This window comes from Erinaceus europaeus, chromosome 4, assembly GCF_950295315.1.
Source record: "Erinaceus europaeus chromosome 4, mEriEur2.1, whole genome shotgun sequence".
Classification (NCBI taxonomy): domain Eukaryota; kingdom Metazoa; phylum Chordata; class Mammalia; order Eulipotyphla; family Erinaceidae; genus Erinaceus; species Erinaceus europaeus.
The window spans coordinates 115841856-115857589 of record NC_080165.1 but is presented as its reverse complement, the minus strand read 5'-3'; the positions used below and the strand labels follow the sequence as shown (position 1 = coordinate 115857589).

Genomic DNA, 15734 nt, shown 5'->3' with positions numbered 1-15734 from the left:
AAATCAATATCAAAACACTAATTTTCCTTTTTTTTTTTCTTCCATGATTATTGCTGGGGCTTGGTGTCTGTACTATGAATCCACTGCTCCTGATGGCCATTTTTCACATTTTTTATTGGATAGGACAGAGAGAGATTGAGGAGGGAGATAGAGAGGGAGAAAGACAGAAAGAAAAAAAAATGATATGAGTGACCCAGGAGGTGGTACAAGAGGTTAAATGGTTGGGCTTTCAAACATGAGGTCCTGAGTTCAATCCTAGTATTGCATGTGCCAGATAGTGTTCTGGTTCGCTCTCAAACATAAATAAATAAATATGAGCAATAAAATGGAAAAGGGAAATAATTCTGACTATAAATACAGTGCTGTGATCTTGGACTGGAGTTGGTGTATTGCACCAAAGTAAGACTCTGGGGTGGTGCGGGTGTGTGTGTGTGTGTGTGTGTGCAGACACTGGAACATGATGACAGAAGAGGACCTAGGGGACGTTAGATTGTTTTGTGGAAAAATGAGATATGTTACACATGTTCAAACTACTATATTTTACTGTCGACTGTAAACCATTAAGCCCCTCCCCCATAAAGAAAAAAAAATACAGTCCTATGGCCAGCATTGTTGAAAATCTATGTGTATAGGGGGGTGAAGGGGGGGTGCTGGTGAAATATATCAATAGTTCACTTGGACACTCACTTGAACAACCCATGTTCAAGCCTGACCCCCACTAAGTTGAAGGAAACTTCAGTGCTGTTCTCTGTCTATCTCTCTGCTTCTCTGCCTCTCCATCTCTGTCTAAAATATAATTAAATAAAATCTTCATTTAGGACATGCAGTTTAACCCCATGTAATACATGCCTTGCCATATTCACAACCCCAAGCCCCAATATCATATGGGAATGTCACAGAACCATGGGGTGCTCCAGTTCTTTGGTGTCTCAAACTCCCTCTCCTTCTTCTCCCTCTCCTTCTCCCTCTCCTTCTCCCTCTCCCTCACCCTCTCCCTCTCCCTCTCCCTCTCCCTCTCCCTCTCCTTTCCCCTCCCTCTCTCTCTGTGCGTGTGCATGTTTCTCTAGCTTAATGACAATTCAGCCCAGTAGCAAATTGCACTAAATAAATAAAATCCATGTATACAATCAGTCACAAAATATGCTACATTGTGTTTTATGTAAATATACCAGATGAAAGTCTTTACCTGTCTTGTTGATCAATAAAAGGACTGAGGTTTTTACAGCCTTTTATTCTCTACAGAAGCATTTCACATCATACCAACTACTTCTAGGAAAACCAGAAAAAAATTCAGATGGAATTATGACAGAGATTCAAAAGAGGTTTGCAGAAATCTTTAGGTTCACAGAAATATTACCATCAATTTAATACAAAAGAGGTTCCATTTCTAGGAAGAGACTGCAGGGTATGACATGCTGTCTTGGCAGTCCTTATTGGTGGCTCCTTCAGTGAGGTCTGGTATCAATCCATCTTCACTTGGGTCCCTGACAGTATGTACAGCAACACTCTAGGCTCCAGACTCCTGTGCCAAAGTCTCCATGAGGTAGTATCACAGAGAAACCACAAAAGGCTGGAGTCCCTGGGACCTGCTCCACCCTGCATGTGGTTTGTGATGGGTCTATTTTCTTCTTGTTCTGTCAAGGCTACAGTTTCCTCTTTGGTGAAATGGAGATACTCACTTCCACCTCATGTAACTGACTTGAGGAATAAAGGTTTACAGTAAATGCTTGGCAGAGTGTACTACCAATGGGAAGGAGTGAACACATCGCAGCTAAAAACAGTAATACAGGTTAAATGGCATACTTTGAATGTGACTAAATATTAATAGCTTAGTTAGAAAAGCTGCTCTATACTTCCTGCATTTGATAACAACCTTTGTACTTGTCTTGAACACAGTTGCAGTATCCACTAATGCAAGAATTGATTCTTATTTTTATATGTATAATGCTAGGCTTACTTGGTTGGATATGGAAGATTATGCAAAACTTTATCATTAGAGCCCTATTCCTATTCCGTTTTTTTCTCTTCATTTGATAGGACAGAGAGAAGTTAGAGTAAAGAGGGAGATAGATAGATAGATAGATAGATAGATAGATAGATAGATAGATAGATAGATAGGGACAAAGAGACACCTACAACTCTGCTTCACTGCTTGTTATGGCCCTGTAGAACTTGCACTTGGTTCCTTGAGTGTGCTCAGCTGGGTGTGCTCAGCTGGGTGCTCAGCTGGGTGCACCACCACCTACACCTTTCTATTACTTTTTAAATATGGAAATTCAGGGTTCATAAAAAAGGCATATATATATATTTCTTTTTCAATACTCACACATAGAATTCTGTTTCTTTTGGCTCCACCCCCACAGTAGTCACATGACTTCCAAATAAATAAAGGTACCAGAAAATGTCATAGCTTAGTCTCCATCAAGTTCTTTTCTATTGATAATTTGAGCTTTTTCCTGCATACTCCACTAGCCAAAGCTTAGTCTCAGACCCTTGTGACCTCACTAATGATTTACAAATTTTACATAGCCTCTGAGATTTTAAAATACATTATTTTCTTTTTAACTTATTTTATTAGTGACTTACAAAATTATAAGGTAATAGATAATAATAATTCCACAATGCTCCCACCAGCAGAGTTCTGTGTTCCCAAGTCCTGTCCAGTGGAAACTTCAATAGTTCTCCTCAAAGGTCACAGATAGGGGTTGACTTTATATCTATATCTATACATCTATTTAGCATCTATCTATCTATGTTTCTCTCTCCTCTTGATTTTGCCATTTTTTTCTATGGTACTGCTTTCACTTTCTTTCTAAGTCACTCCTATATCTATTACTATTTCCAAGTGTTATTCTCTCTCTCTCTCTCTCTCTCTCTTTCTTTCTCAGATTAGTTAAACAGATTAGCCTGACTGACTTCCTCTGGTGTTTTCCAGATTTGATTTCCTTTCAGTGATGGTATAAAAATATACTATAGAAACGATCCCTGAAAGTATAGTCTTTCAGTGATGGTATAAAAACAAAGCTTCATAGTATATATAGAAAAACCTAAAGAATCCAGCAAAAAGCTTTTGGAAATCATCAGGCAATACAGTAAGGTGTCAGGCTACAAAATTAACATTCAAAAGTCGGTGGTATTCTTCTACACAAACACTAAGTTAGAAGAAAATGAAATCCAGAAATCAATTCCTTTTACTATAGCAACAAAAACAATAAAATATCTAGGAATAAACCTAACCAAAGAAGTGAAAGACTTGTATACTAAAAATTATGAGTCACTACTCAAGGAAATAGAAAAAGACACAAAGAAGTGGAAAGATATTCCATGTTCATGGATTAGAAGAATTAATAGCATTAAAATGAATATACTACCCAGAGCCATATACAGATTTAATGCTATCTCCATCAAGATCCCAACCACATTTTTTAGGAGACTAGAACAAATGCTACAAATGTTTATCTGGAACCAGAAAAGACCTAGAATTGCCAAAACAATCTTGAGAAGAAACAACAAAACTGGAGGCATCAAATACCAGATTTCTTTATTATTTTATTAAAAAAACTTTTTACTATAGCAACAAAAACAATAAAATATTTAGGAATAAACCTAACCAAAGAAGTGAAAGACTTGTATACTGAAAATTATGAGTCACTACTCAAGGAAATTGAAAAAGACACAAAGAAGTGGAAAGATACTCCATGTTCATGGGTTGGAAGAATTAGCATCATCAAAATGAATGTACTACCCAGAGCCATATACAAATTTAATGCTATCCCCATCAAGATTCCAGCCACATTTTTAGGAGAATAGAACAAATGCTACAAATGTTTATCTGGAACCAGAAAAGAACTTGAATTGCCAAAACAATCTTGAGAAGAAAGAACAAACTGGAGGCATCACATTCCCAGATCTCACTGGAAGCTTTCAATTCTCTATCCCTCTGGCATGGACCCAGGATCATTATTTGGTGTAGAAAGTGGAAGGTCCAGCTTCTGTAACTGCTGCTCTGCTGAACATGGGTGTTAGCAGGTTGATCAATACTCCCTGCCTGTTTTGATTTTTTTACTAGTGGGCCAAGGGTCTGGGGAGACGGGGTTCCAGGGCATATCAGTGAGGTCATCTCTCCAGTGAAGTTGGGTTGGCATTTTTGTTGTTGTTGTTGTTGTTGTTTTAAATTTTTTATTTATAAACATTGTCAAAACCATAAGAGGAGTACAACTTTGCACAATTCCCACCACCAAAACAATCATGGACCTAAAGGCTGTATCTGCACTATTCCAAACTCCCAGATTTCAAACTGTACTATATGGACATTGTCATAAAAAAAATGCTTGGTATTGGAACATGAATAGACACACTGACCAGTGGAATAGAACTGAGAGCCCAGAAGTAAGCCCCCACACCTATAGACATCTAATCTTTGACAAAGGTGCCCAGACTATTAAATGGGGAAAGCAGAGTCTCTTCAACAAATGGTGTTGGAAAAAATGGGTTGAAACATGCAGAAGAATGAAACTGAACCACTATATTTCACCAAATACTAAATTAAATTCTAAGTGGATCAAGGACTTGGATGTTAGACCAGAAACTATCAGATACTTAGAGGAAAATATTGGCAGAACTCTTTTCGCATAAATTTTAGACATCTTCAATGAAACAAATCCAATTACAAAGAAGACTAAGGCAAGCATAAACCTATGGGACTACATCAAATTAAAAAGCTTCTTCACAGCAAAAGAAACCACTACCCAAACCAAGAGACCATTTACAGCATGGGAGAAGATCTTTACATGACATACATCAGATAAGAAGCTAATAACCAACATAGATAAAGAGCTTACCAAACTCAACAACAAGAAAACAAATAACCCCATCCAAAAATGGGGAGAGGACATGGACAAAATATTCACCACAGAAGAGATCCAAAAGGCTATGAAACACATGAAAAAATGCATCAAGTCTCTGATTGCCAGAGAAATGCAAATAAAGACAACAATGATATACCGCTTCACTCCTGTGAGAATGTCATACATCAGAAAAGATAACAGCAGCAAATGCTGGAGAGGTTGTGGGATCAAAGGAACCCTCCTGCACTGCTGGTAGGAATGTAAATTGGTCCAACCCCAGTGAACAGCAGTTTGGAGAACTCTCAGAAGGCTAGAAATGGACCTACCCTATGATCCTGCAATTCCTCTCCTGAGGATATAGCCTAAGGAACCCAGCACACCCATCCAAAAAGATTTTTGTATACTTATGTTCTTGGCAGCACAATTTGTAATATCCAAAACCTGGAAGCAACCCAGCTGTTCAACAACAGATGAGTGACTGAGCAAGTTGTGGTCTATATACACAAGGAATACTACTCACGTATAAAAAATGGTAACTTCACCATTTTCAGCGGATCTTGGATGGACCTTGAAAAATTCATGTTAAGTGAAATAAGTCAGAAACAGAAGGATGAATATGGGATGATCTCACTCTCAGGCAGAAGTTGAAAAACAAGATCAGAAGAGAAAACACAAGTAGAACATGAACTGGAGTTGGTGTATTCCACCAAAGTAAAAAACTCTGGGGTGGTTGGGGTGAGAGAACAGGTCCCAAAAGGATAACAGAGGACCTAGTGGGGATTGTATTCTTATGTGGAAAACTGATAAATAGTATGCATGTACAAACTATTGCATTTACTGTTGAATGTAAAACATTAATACCCAATAAACAAATTTTTAAAAAGTTTCCTGGATACAAATGTTTTAGATACCTGTTTCCTTTGGCTCGACCCCCACAATAGTCACATGACTTCTGAATAAATAAAGGTACCAGTAAATGTCATTGCTTAGTCTCCATCAAGTTCTTTTCTATTGATAGTTTGACCATTTTCCTGCATACTCTGCTAGCCAAAGCTGTGGAATTATGGTCCAGAATCCTCGGGTCACTTTCCCCTGTCCTCTTTACCCTCTTTAGAAGTATGGACCAAAATTATTTTTGGGGTGTGTATAGAAGGAGTTCTGGCTTCTGTAATTAATTCTCCACTGGACAGGGGCGTTGGCAGGTCTATCCATCCCCCAGCCTATTTCTATCATTTCCTAGTGGGACAGGGCTCTGGAGAGGTGAGGTTCCAGGACACACTGGTGAGTTCTTCTGGCCAGGGAGCTCGGGAGATAATTAAGCAGTACAAAATGTTTAATAAACAGGAACATAACAGTAGGAATAAAACAATTGAAGGACTCAGGGGTGGAAAAATGCTAGGATGTATATTATAGCTACGTTCCTAGGGGCCCATGACTTTAGTAATAAAATACATTTTTTTTATTTTTTAAGGGGCACTTTGGTAAAAAGACTCAATTAGATGTAAAGTAAATGATTTCATGTGTGTGTGTGTGTGTGTGTGTGTGTGTGTAGCTGAGACCTTGCTCACATTTCATTCTACCACTCCTAGGTTGATGTGTTCATATTTTTAAGTTTGAGAGAAAGAGAAAGGGAGGGAGGGAGGGATAGAGAGAGAGAGAGAGAGAGGCAGACAGAGAGAGAGAGCGAGAGAGAGAGAGATACCACTGCATTACTCCACCAAGTCTGGCTCTTTTCCCTGTTCCATGGTGCTTCCATGTGGTCCTGGGGTCACATGCACCTCCAGGGACCCTCATATGGTAAGGCTATATTTTATTTTCCTCTAATAAGTATTATTTTATTCACTGTCAGCATATTATACTATACATTCTCATTTTTTAATTTTTTTAATTTATAAAAAGCAAACACTGACAAAATACATAGGGCAAGAGGGATATAACTCCACACAATTCCCACCACCAGAACTCCCTATCCCACCCCCTCCCCTGACAGCTTTCCTATTCATTATCCCTCTGGGAGTATGGACCCAGGGTCATTCTGGGGTGCAGAAGGTGGAAGGTCTGGTTTCTGTAATTGCTCCTCCAATGTTGAACATGGGCATTGACAGGTCGATCCATATTCCCAGCCTGTCTCTCTCTTTCCCTAATGGGGAGGGGCTCTAGGGAAGCAGGACTCCAGGACACATTGGTGGGGTTGTCTGTCCAGGGAGTCTGGTTGGCATCATGTTAGCATCTGGAACCTGGTGGCTGAGAAAAGAGTTAACATATAAAGCCAAACAAATTGTTGACTAATGATGAACCTAAAGGCTAGAATATTGCAGATGAAGATATGGGGGAGATCCTCCATTTTATAGATAGCTAGTAAGCATATTTTAGTTATATTCCAAAGGCCCCATGACTGTATTCGTGCTTTGTTTTTGTTTTTTTCTGAGCCTGATATCTGATATGCAGGTGGACTCAAGTTATTGTCTGGGTTGATGGTGTCATGGCTGGGAAGAGGACTAGAAAGCTGGATCAGGGGAAGAGAGTAGCTCCCAAATATGGGAAAGGTATATAAATATTGTTGACTGTAAACCTCATTGATTTGATGTGATCTGGGGCCCATATTCAGCTTAGGAGCCTATGTGACCTCTGCATCCCTGTAGATATGAGCTCACATTCTGTGGTCATGAGCTGGAATGTCCCAAGCTGCCCCAATATCAGGACCTATCTTCCTCAGGTGTAGCATAGAGTATATTGTCCATCCTCCCTTCGGAGGATGGAACATTCTCTACCGTTGTTGATCCACATTGAAAGCAAGGTCCTATGGGGGCATACAAAGGGGTCTATTGTGTTATTCCTGTTAGAGATGACTAGTAACAATGGAGAGAAGGATATTAATTAGAGGTCTAGGTCCATCATGTCTGTGTGGGAATCTCAGGACTCCCTGACTAGGACCCCAGATGATGGGGTGGCCTGATAGTGACTAAAGAGTCATCATTAAAGTATGCCAGTCTCTTGCTCTTATTCAGCTTTTGCAGTCCTTACTTTGATAATGTTAGCTTTGGAGTGACTGATGGAAGTATAATAGGAAGAAGGTAAGGAGGGTATCTAAGCCTAAGTAGACACTATTTCATTACAAACTTTATGGTGTCTTTTTAGGTCTTTCTACTTGCTTGCTGCATATACTGACTCACTGCAGACTTTTGTGCACTTTTGCTTTCAGGTATATATATTGCCCTAAATCATGGATACATGTGAACATATGCCGCATCTCATGGGACCTGGTCTATATCTAAGTTTTGGGACTTTGTTAGGAAGTGAACCACCCATACTGGAATTAGAGAATCCTATGAAAGGAAAGGTCTCATCCAAGTAATGAGGCTGAAGGGTTGATATTCCACTCCTGACATCTCTGGACACAGTCTGAAGTAAAGCCTGTGGTACTTGTTGTATTGATTAGACTGGGATCAGCAGATACAATATCATTTGGTATGAATTGAGAGAAGCATGCAGGAAAGTGAGCCTCACCCTAGAGGTTCCAGGTCTGGGGGGAATATAGGCTCTATAGAGGAAGTGGGAAGTTCCTGCTGTCTTAGGGTTTAAGAAGGCAATAGATAATTATTGCTATAATCAAATTATTTGGCAATTGGGTTAATGTTGAAAATCCCTTTGTTAGGATTTGCTGTATCACACACATCACCATAACTTATATCCTTTAGCATTATTTGTATATAGCTGTGTGTTATAGAGGAACACCACTGATTGCTTCTGTTCTCCCTGGTCTAAACTTTTAGAAGAGTCAATATTTCAAAGACTCAGCCTATGGTCTGTGCATTACAGAGTTAGAGACACTCAATTTTCTCCCTTAATTAAATAGTGATTTATATGATTACAAGTTAATAGAAGTGTACATAAACACCATTCCCACCACCAAAAGACTATCTCCCATCCCCCCCCCATCCCCCAGTGAAGCTGAAAATCCACCCTCACCCTCCACCCACAGATTTCTACTTTGATGCCCTACTCTAAACTCAATCAAATCCTGCTTTGAGTTTCCTTTTCTGTTCTTCTTTCTCAACTTCTTTTCATGAGTGGGATCATCCCCTACTAGTCTTTGTCTTTCTGACTTAGCTCACTTAACATAATTCCTTCTAGCTCCATCCAAGATGGGTCCGAGAAGATGGGTTCATTGTTCTTAATAGCTGCGTAGTATTCCATTGTGTATATATACCACAGCTTTCTCAGTCATTCCTCTGTTGTTGGGCACCTGGGTTGCTTCCGGGTTTTAGCTATTATGAATTGTGCTGCTATGAACATAGTTGTACACATATCTTTTTGGTTGGATGTTATGGAGTTCTTGGAGAGGAATTACTGGGCCATATGGAAGATCCATGTCTAGCCTTATGAGAGTTCTCCAGACTGCTCTCCACAGAGGTTGGAACAATTTACATTCCCACCAGCAGTGCAGCAAGGTTCCTTTGTCCCCACAGCCTCTCCAGCATTTGTTGCTTACATTCTCATTTTTATCAATAGTTTACATTTAGCAAATAGTACAGTGTTGAGAGATGAAATATTATTCATTAAATATACATATGACAACTTTTTTCTTGCAGATTCAGGGCCTTGGACATGTATAATTTTCACTGCTCAGACTGCTTTTTTCACTCAGATAAAGAGACAGGGAGAAGGAGAAACACCATAGCACCTCTGCTACTCTAGCACCTCTCTTGTGGTTCTGGGGCTTAAACCTGGGCAAGGTACACACCCTACCCAGTGAGCTGGTTCTTGATGTTAGTTCTAGGAAGTAAACATCTTGGCTTTAAGTTGGTCCCTCTAGGGGCTCACTTTAGTAGTCAGAGTTCTATTTTGGTGATTGGGAAATCACCAAAACTGCTGGGAAAGAAAAAAAAAAGAAAAGCCCCTGCTATGGAGTGACTCATGCAAATTGAAAAGGCAGGGGACTTTGATCCTTTTGTCTAGGATTCCTATTTCTAGATAAGCCTACTGTTGTGTCAACAAATAAGCATACAGCCCAGTTTCCTCACATGTGTGAATTTGGAAAGCACTGGTATTCAATGATTGCATAGAACTGTTGTGGGGTAAATGAAGGCTATTCCTGTGTATGTGTAATGTATGAGTACATGTGTGTAACATTTCGCTTATCACTTGGAGTATATGTATATATATCTCGCATTCAAATGACCTGTATGCAGGCTTGCCTGAGTCAGGGTATATAGAGCCTCAGAGAATTAAAGTTTTGTGTTTTAGTGTTGGACATTTTGTGAATAAATTTACCAGCTGATGAGTGGAAAGGATTTGGTCTTCTGATGTGCCTGCCCCTCGGTGGACCAGCAATAGGTTCTTTCTGATCACCCTGCTGGAGAATGTGGGAGGGACACTCCCGGCAAACACACAAGGTCTCCTTAATGAAATGTGACAGTGTTCCCAATGGTGAGAGGCCTCAGGGTAGAGGGCCAAGAGAGTGCGGGTAGTTAGAGAAAGATTTGCATAATTACATTCACCTGAGGGACTCCGTTTACTCAACAATGGGTCTCTTTGTGGTAAAGCCAGCAGCTGGCCATACTGTTAGAACAATGTGAGCTGGGCCCTTGTTCTTCTAAAACAAATGCACAGCTCTGAAAAATGATGATTAGCATTTTGAATGGTATGCATTATTAATCCCAGAAAAGTTAGCATGATGTATAACTCCATATTATGAGGTGTGTATTTATAGTACCTATATACTTGTACTATAGCAGAGGGATTACATACTACACTTATATATGCATTGCCTATACTGTATACAGCTTCTGTTTCTTGTTTTCTTCCTTTTGCCACCATGGTTATTTCTGGGGACTCACTGCCTGCATGACAGATCCTTTCTATTTATTTTATTCATTTCTTTGTTTTGATAGGGCAATAGTGTAGAAGAGTTATGGGAGGTAAGGATTCCCTTTCTAGAGTTTGACACAGCTTCAGTCGAAAAGAATTTCAAGGGAACACGTGTGATAGATGTTTAGCTTCTAAATTTGTCCTTTATAACAGTCTGAGATAAGTTATATGTGAAAATAAAGTTAGAATAATAATAATAATAATGATAATAATAATACTTAGGGGACAGGTTCCCTAGGGTCTCCGGACCTAGTCCAAAATGAGAAAAACCAAGGCCAACGATCAAGACCTCCACAGGCCCCTGTCCTCTTTATACCTTTTTTACCTCACACTGGGGCCCACTTTTCACTGGCCTGATGAAGCACAGTCCTTGCCCTTCATATGTTACACTGAAAAAGACCTCCACCAACGTGCTTCTCAGTTAAAAAATATATATGCTAGTATGCATTCAAATTCCATGTGTGCAAATGCAGTGCAAACAGAGTGTCTATACTCCCCAGGACTCTGTGTCCTGCATTTTCCCTCGACAATTGGACAGATAGAAATTGATAGGAGAAGGAATTATAGAATCAGAGGGAGATTAAGACATTTACAGACTTGCTTCATCACTCATGAAGTGTTTGTTCCTCCTGCAGGTAGGGGCCAGGGACTTGAACCCAGGTCGTTGCACATGGTAAGGTGTGTGTACAACCAGGCAAGGCACCAACTGACCCCCGAAGCTTTGTTTTATATACATAGTTGAGTTTTATGTGTTCTAATGTTCTAAACAAAGTAAGATGATCCTTAAAGTACAGAGTTGTTTTTAATTTTTCTTCTGATGTTTGGTAAAGTATTATGTAATAAAGGTTTTTTCTGTGTTGTATTCCTGTACAGTGTCTTTTGTTCTTTTGCTCGAGAAAAATACAGTGGGTTGGAGATGCTCATCAGAACTTGGGAGAGAGGGATTTTACAAAAGAAGCTGAGATATTCTCATATGGCCTTGCTCCCTGGCTGGAGGCATGTTTACTCAAGACTCCAGTGCAAATACTGTGTATGGCTCATTTCCTGGAATTGCCTAAGTTTATACTAATAAGGGAGGTGCAAGGGAGTGAAGCCTATGTAAGTTTTGAAGCAATTCCTCTTTTTGTACTCAGTAATTATTAGATTTTATCCTTTCAATTCTGAGCAGAGAATTTGTTTCTGAAAAGGTACAAATTTACAGTATTATCTGTATGTATAGGAAACAGTATCAAAATTGCTTTCCAGTGTTTTTTGGAAAAGTAAGGAAATATTAGAGTACCTCAGCTAGAAATGGAGCCTGGGCTCTTCTTCAGAAACTCAAGCTATGCCTCGTCTAAGGCAAAAATGAGGGGAGAGAGAGTGGGGGCTGCTTTAGCAATTGCCTAAGTTTCTGAGAAAATGTGGAGGCTGGAAGCCAGCAAGGTTTCAAAGCCTAGGTCAATACTAGGTCTCTGTGACCTTGACTCTACCCTGTCTTCTAAAGAGGGCATCCTGACTAAAAGCAAACAAAAACACTGGCTTTTAATTGCTCTTTAACAGTAGGCAGTGGGAACCACAAAAAAAAAAAAAAGAGAAAGAGTTGAAAGAGACATTGTTGCCTTGGAGAACACTCAGTTCAAGGGAGAAAATGGCAAGGTAGGTGGTGGAATGAACAGCAGGTGTCTGAGATGTGTACGTACAAGAAGCCTTGGAATGGCCCTGAGCTCAGGTGGTCAATGGTTCTTAAGACTGAGACTCCCTTCAATTTCTACCCCATCATTTAAACCACCACCATCCCACCTCTAAGGTGAGCTTTCCAAAACAGAATGATATCCTTGAAATTCTCCAGTTCCTCCAAAGTCCATGGCAGTAATTTCCAAGCCTGGTGGTACAGCAAAGCCATCTGAGCATGACCTCACTCTAAAGCCTTTGAAAAATATAATTCCTAGGATCAGACATGCAGAAAAAAAGTGATCTATATATGTTTTACTTTTCAAGGCTAGCAATTTTTTTTGAATCAGAGAAATTACTCTAACCACATGAAAGAAATCAAGCTTCTTTGTTATGTATTTCTGAAAGAATTCATCTTCCTCCTAAATATCCCGAGGATTCTAGTGTTACAGGGGAAAGGGTTCTACAATCTTCCTTGTTTTTCATTCTTTTCTTTTCTTTTTTTCTTTTATTTCTATTATCCAAACTCAGAGGTCTTACCCAAACTATTTCCGGGTTCACTTTGGTAGACTTTCCTGTCCCACACTGGTTCCGCACTCCGCTCTTTTCATTTCCCCAGAGCTTCACTACTACTAGACGGACACTAGTTAGAATTAAGAAAATGGTTTGGGGAAGACTAAAGACAGTATAGGATAGGAAATAAAATCATATTCAATATCAGACACGACTGCTCCTAAAAATAATTTGATCCTCTCTATCATTAGAAAAATAAGTGGATAGTTATAGCTTTTTTTCCCCATCCTTTTAACATTTCATTTATTTTATTTTAATGAGAGGAAGAGATAGAGAGAGAAAAAGACACAGAAAAGCCAGAACACTGCTTAGCTCTGAATTTGGTGGTGGTGGGGATTGAACCTAGGACCTTAGAGCCTTAGGCATGAAAGTCTTTTGCATAAGCATTATGCTATATCCCCAACCCTGTAGCTTTCTTTATACTCTGACTTTATACTTTATACATCCCTTGTCCCCAGGACCCTTCTCCCATCCTCTCTTTTCCCCTCTACAAATTTAAAAATCCCTTTCTACTATCAACTGAATCCCCACCATCTCCCCCCACACACACACACACCCATATGTTGTTACTGCCCTAGCCTCTTATATGATGAATATGTGGAGGTGAGGCCTTTGGGAGGTGCGTGCATATAGATCACATCATAAGAGTGGAGCCACATCAATGAGATTAGAGATGATCTCATTAGAGATTAGAGAAGAAGAGGTGATTGCAGAGTTCTCTTTCTCTTTGATATTTGAAGAGATAGTGAGAAGAAGCAAAACATGAAAAGATTCATCACCAGAAACTAAGCTCAGTGGCACCTTAACTTCAAAATTCTTAGCCCCCAGAAAAGCGCGATAGAAATGTTTCTTGGTTATGTCACTCAGTCTGTGGTATTTTTTTTTTTTTTCAATAGAAAGGCTGGCAAAATAGCTTACTTGGGCACTATGTTGCTTTGCTTTGTGTGTTACCCAGCTTTAAGCATGGCCCCCACTACATGGAAAGAAGCTTTGGTGCTCTAACCTCTTTTACTTTTTATCTAAAAGAGAAATAAAGAAGATACTTTTTCTCCAACTGCCAAAATCATCTCATATTGAGGATGTTCCTCTGAGAATAATTTTGAAGATGTTACAATTGGAGGCACGGCAGTCTCTGAGGCACCCTCCCCCATCCCATTCTTCAACCCTCACCTTCATTTTCCAAAGCAGTTCAGAATTTTTTGTGTCAGCACCAAGTCCCTGGGTCTTGTAACTCAGAAATAATTTGTGTATTTTGCCTGAAAAGAAGAACAGTACACTCTGAGAGTAAATTCTGTTACTTCCCTATAATGTTAATTTTTTTTTTCAAATTTTTCCTTGCTGGGATCCTACAAATTTTCTCCAGACTATTTTGAGGAAGCCAGTCACTTGACCATGCCTGAGAACATAGGCCTTCTCCTGTGTGTAAGATGCTGCTGGAAGTCCTGTTCATCTTGGTGATGTCTACTGAACCCAGGAAAATCTTCTCTGTCTTGGGCTCTGAGAAATTATCTGTAAATCCACCAAGAGGAACTTTTACTCTTATCATTCTGCTATACTCTGTGGCTGTCAGCCTAAAGTCAGTCATTGTCTGGTGTTGGGGTGTGTGTGTGTGGGGGGGGTGTGTCAATTTAGAATCCACTACTGGTCTAAGAGCACCTTCAGGGCAAGTCTTGTTCAGGAATTCAAAGTGCTTGGCACAGTGTTTTGTGTTTACTGAACGAAGTAAGATGTGGGATAAGTGCCGGTTGAATGAGGCAATTAAGAGGTCATTGGTGACTGGCCACTCCAGAAAATCACTGGGGACAAGGTGGCCTTGGGATTGCTGCTCATGGGTGTACACACTGGGACCTGCACAGAGAAATTGGACTGACAGGACACTTAAAACAAGAGGTGGGAGAAATAGAATCCTGCCTGCTGCCCACTCTCTCACTTCTACCCTTCACATATGTGCTTCAGCCCTACAGAAAGAAGCAATCCACTTATTGACCTACGCAGAAGGTCCTATTTGTGAAGTTTCTGAAAGGGAAGGGTCTTTTGTGAATTGGCAAAGAGGCACTATGGGTGCTTAGTCAAGTCTGTGTTGCTGAGTAGGTTCTACCTCCTGAGACTGGAGTCTGACTGGAACCCTACTGAGTCATTTCATTCCGTTTTCTCTGTGAAGGGGGAAAACATGTTACAAAGTTAAATGAAGTCCTTAAGAAGTGCCACCATTGCCATGGATTTGGAAAATATTCAAAAAGCACCACATGTTTCCACAGGTACCCCAAACTCCGTGTGTGCAAACTGGAAGACAGCACATCTTCTGGACAGACCTGCCTTCCTCCTGCACTTCCTTCAGTGGGTACATCTCATGGTTCAAGCAATAAGCTTTCCTGAAGACTTTTTAAATCTGCCTACAAGTCTTACTGCATTCACCTCAGAAGGCTAATTCTAGTACTTTCCTTTCCATTCTTCCATCACTGTGATGCCTCAGTTTATCGCCCTCTCTTAACTTGATTGTCTATTGCTTCTTGTCACATCTTATTTCATCCAGTCTCTTCTCACACATTTACTCTCCAGGTGTCCCCTCAGATACTTCTTTTTTTTTTTTTTTTTTGCCTCCGGGGTTATTGCTGGGGCTTGGTGCCTGCACTACAAATACACTTCTGGTGGCCATTTTTCTCATTTTGTTGCCCTTGTTGTCATTGCTGTTGTTGTTGGATAGGGCAGAGAGAAATTGAGAGAGGAGAGGAAGACAGAGAGGGGGAGAGAAAGACACCTGCAGACCTGCTTCACTGCTTGTGAAGTGAACCC

At 40.1% G+C, this 15734-nt stretch overlaps 1 protein-coding gene, 1 long non-coding RNA gene and 1 pseudogene across 4 annotated transcripts in view; all 3 read right to left on the bottom strand.

The window, feature by feature from the left end:
- The window catches only part of AHI1 (Abelson helper integration site 1), a 270191-nt gene that overhangs the window by 15984 nt on the left and 238473 nt on the right, over positions 1-15734 (bottom strand). The window lies entirely within an intron of this gene.
- The window catches only part of LOC132538139 (uncharacterized), a 29848-nt gene that overhangs the window by 8615 nt on the left and 5499 nt on the right, over positions 1-15734 (bottom strand). Inside the window, exon 2 of the long non-coding RNA XR_009549579.1 lies at positions 14112-14197. This is a non-coding gene — a long non-coding RNA (uncharacterized LOC132538139). The remainder of the gene's footprint in view (positions 1-14111; positions 14198-15734) is intronic.
- LOC132538382 (small nucleolar RNA U3) lies at positions 2885-3001 on the bottom strand (annotated as a pseudogene).